We start from the raw sequence: 4,298 nt of genomic DNA on the forward strand, positions 1-4,298 counted from the left end.
CAATCTTCCTCTCCGTGGCCGAGTGTCATGTAGGTGCCCGAAGTGCTACTGCAGTCTGTGGCACCAATTCCTCCTCTGAATTGATGGCGGGGGGGGCGCTCTGGCTCCTGTGCATGTTTCCTATGTTATGTTTGCTCCTGTTCCACACCCCTTTCTGTACTGAGTGTTGCACTGCCGTCTATGGCCTGTTCTACTTAGTTATGGTTGGAGCAAGGCTTAGGGCTGGAGCTATGGTTTGGGTTGGAGCTAGGGTAAGAGCTGGATCTATGGATAGGGCAGGAGCTACGGTTAAGATTGGGGCTAAGGTTTTGGCTGGAGCTGGGCTTAGAGCTTAGGTCAGGGTTTGAGCTAGGGTTAGGGCTGGATCTCAGCATAGAGTTTGGGTTAGGCTTAGGGATAGGGATAGGGCTGCAGCTAGGGTAGGAGGAAGGTGAAGGGTTGGAGCTAGTTTTAGGGTTGGAACTATGGATAGAGCAGGAGCTAGGGCTGGAGCTACACATAGAGCTTGGGTTACGGTGTGAGCTAGGGTCGGCGCTAGGCTTAATGTTTGAGCTAAGGTTAGGGGTTGGAGCTAAGGTTAAGGTTATGCTGAGGAGAGTTATGGACTTCGTTTACATGGTTGTATTTTGGTTGCTCTGGCAACGTGTTGCTGGGAGGTGTATAAAGGCATGTGTGTGTGTGTGTGTGTGTGTGTGTGTGTTTATGGGGTGTCCAGTTGTGGGAGAGTCGCATGTGTTGTCAGAGAATAGTTTTTTGTTGCGGAGTAATGTCTCCCCCATGAGTCTGCGTGAGTGTCCTAATTAGTGACCAAATACAAGCTTTATAGTTTATAGCAGAAACTTTGCCATTCTGGCTACACCGTAACAGCCTCAACAACTAATTCCAAAATGCATATTCCGCAAGGATAACACCGAACATAAATACAAAAGCGTACAAACCATATGAAACATTTGTCTGTTATAAATATCCCTATCTTACAGTATATAAAAACATTTATCCCATTAGAGTAAATCAGCCCTGTCAAGTTGGTTGTGCCCAAGGACTCCCACCTAGAAATACCCAGAGTGGTTCAGTCCATCTGGTTTGCAATACAGGCTAACCAGCACAAGAAAGATGTCAAACTGCTGAAGGGTAAGCAAAGAAACTACAGAAATGATCCTTGAAAACTGCAATAAATGTGTTTACTTTTAACAACCACCTTCATGATGTACTTGTCATAGTTTAATTTAATAAACGTTAATAGTTAAGGACAAACGGATACTGGTAGGCCTTTCCCCCAGCACCCAACCTGGTTCAAACAGAAAATGGTAAGTGAAATACTGGACCAAAACAAACAGTGTAACAGCACAAATTGAAATGCATGTGAACAGGCAGCAGCAACAACAAGAGCCAGTACTTCAACTGATGTTATTTTTGCTGGCATCTTACTGATTCTTTGCTACCACCATGCCTGTCACAGCTCAGGATGTGAGTTAAGGTTGGAACACTAAAGCAAAACTAATCAGTCAGTCAATATCACTGAGTCACTCTGCAATCAACTGGGTAAATTTAAATGGACAAATTCCCTTTATAATAGAGATTTATTAGAAGAATGCAGAAAACACCAACCTCTTCATTCATTCTGTTGATGTTGTTGGAGAAGGGACCTAGTAGAAGACAGGAGATGCAGAGCTCTTTACTACCTTAATCTGAAATCTCTTGATACATTAGTCTATTAGACAGGCTTCATAATGAAATAAAAACACGAGCAATAACTAACTCTAAAAAAACTAAAACATACATATTGAAAAAGTATAGGAAGTCACTGTGACTGTAATACACAACTTGTCTACACGTGCCGAAAAACAATTAGTGGAAGCTCAAAACTCGAACTTGGCTCGTTCTGGAAAAGGCATTTGAGTTCTGAATCAATTTTTCCCATAAGAAGAAATAATGGGGATTAATCCGATCCAGACCCCCAATGATTGCCTATTTAAACGTATACATACCTGATGCAGTGGAAGCCTCACCACACTATGAATGCCACTTGTGGATTTGAACTTATCAAACCATCCCCTACTGGCCTTGAAAGGCTCACTAATAGTCACTCTTTCCAGGGGGCGTCTCTAACGAGTTGATCATAAAAAGATCGTGCCTTTTCACAGATTGTTACCTGTGTTACAAATACGCTCTCTAACAGTTTCTGGTTAATACAAGTTAACAGGAGTTTTTCCACTTTCTCCATTACCTGAGGGCTTCGGCTCGAAGTGATAGATTTCGTGCCCTTCGCAACATCTGCCACTGGTGACCCCATTGCACAGCCTTGTCTTTGCCTGTAGAAACCCCCATTAAATTGGAAGTAGGTGGTAGTCAGACAAAGATCCAGCAAGACACAAATGTGGTCTGCGGTAAGGTTGGCTCTGTCAGCCAGAGTGGTGTCCTGTATTGGTCATTCCCTTAGCACTCTTGCTGCTTCTGGGGTGGGAATACATGTAAAGAGAGAGATGACATCATAGGATACGATGGTTTCTTCTTGGTCCAGTTGGATATTCCTGACTTTGTTGTTAAAGTCCTGGGAGTTTTGAATGTGATTGATATGGAGTATTACCAACTAGCGGAGATAGGATGGTGGCCAGGTATTTAGCAATATTATATGTGACTGAGTTGATGCTGCTGACGATGGGTCTGAGTGGAGCTCCTTCCTTGTGTATCTTGCGGAGTCCATAAATACAAGGGATGGCCTCCCCAGGATACAACCGGTAGTACGGTTGTCGATCGATAACCTTTTCCCTTTCTAGTTCTTGCAAGTAATTTATTATTTTCTTCTTGTATGTATTGGTGGGATCCCGCTTCCGCATCTCATGTGTGGCCGTGTCACGGAGGAGATTGGACACTTTAGTGTGGTAATCAACTGTATTTAAAACCACCGTACACCTTCCTTTATCAGCCGGTAAGATAGTGATGTCCTGGTCTCTTGTAGTGATACGACTGCCTTCCTTTCATCAATGGTGAGATTGCAAGGCGGTGCTTTAGCACTGGCAAGGGCAGCTGTTACTTTCAACCTTAGTTGTTCTGCTTCTGTGTTGGTCAAATTGTTATTCCTAATGGCAGACTCTGTGGCTGTAATGAGGTCTACCACAGGTATTTGTTCTGGTGTTATGGCGAAGTTTAGTCCCTTGGCTAAGACATCCCTCTCCGGTTGAGTGAGCTCCCTGTCAGACAGGTTCTCAACCCACTTCTCCTGGATGCCTAGCTGCATGGTGTTGTCATCCTTTTCCCTCCAGGTCAGTTCTTCTATTTTGTGTGAATTCTTATGCCGAGTTTGTAAAGAAATAAATTTGCGTTTCTGCCATTCCTTACCTTTAATGTGTTGTGAAATCTGTGCCTTTTTTTAAGAGCATCAATGGTGACATGAACCTGTCTCACTCTCTCATTGAGCAGCTGGATTTGGGCTTTCTGGAGGATTTTCTCAGCTCTGTGACCCTTTACTGTGGAACCTAGGTATAAGCTTCATAGTAACTAGTTTTACCTAGCTACCACATTACCCAGTCCATATCAGTATAGACATCCAGCATGATTTTTTTTTTTTCCCCTCCCCATTGAGATCTGATGTTTTCAAAGTGTTCCTTTAATTTTTCTGAGCAGTGTACATACAATACCTGATGCACTGAAAGCCTCCCCACTCCTGACCACACTATGAATGCCACATCCAGCCTTACGCCCTGTGTTGCCGGGTTAGGCTCCGGCTCCCCCCGACCCCGTATGGGACAAGTGGTTCAGACGGTGTGTGTGTGTGTGTGTGTGTGTGTGTGTGTGTGTCTTGTCAGTTAGGCATGCAGCATTATCACAGAAAATGGCTAACGTGATGCGACGTGAATGATCTTGGTATATTTTGTAGCGTCCGTCCCCCCCCATGGAGCTACTACTAGAACATTTCTTTCACTCTCTTCATCTTTCAGCTTCTTGCTAGATGTGGTTCTGTCTCTTTGGTTTTCCTATAGTATAAAAATGACTAATTGCAGCACAGAGTCAACCTGCCACAGGTCATGTGTAGACAGCCTAACTCTTCATGTTTTGAGTGAACTGTTGGGATTTTAGTTCTGTTTACTCAGCATCATATGAGATTCCATCATGGCCAAAAGTATGTGTTACACTGAACAGATTGTATTTATTTCACTGTGTACAGCTTTCTGTAATCAAAGGTGATGCGGATCTCCGTGCCCCGGAGGTCATCGCTAATGTTTCATTTTTTTGTCCCTTTTCTCTCTTTGTTGTTTGTCTAGTTTATGTGGCAGTGTAAAGACTGTGGCACTGAAGTG

General features: G+C 43.7%; 1 pseudogene; it reads right to left on the minus strand.

Moving 5' to 3' along the window:
• Positions 1–390: 390 nt before the first annotated feature.
• Positions 391–3,252, minus strand: LOC114910513 (uncharacterized; annotated as a pseudogene).
• Between the last annotated feature and the right edge of the window lie 1,046 nt (positions 3,253–4,298).

The sequence above is a fragment of the Scleropages formosus genome, chromosome 5 (assembly GCF_900964775.1).
Source record: "Scleropages formosus chromosome 5, fSclFor1.1, whole genome shotgun sequence".
NCBI classification, from domain to species: domain Eukaryota; kingdom Metazoa; phylum Chordata; class Actinopteri; order Osteoglossiformes; family Osteoglossidae; genus Scleropages; species Scleropages formosus.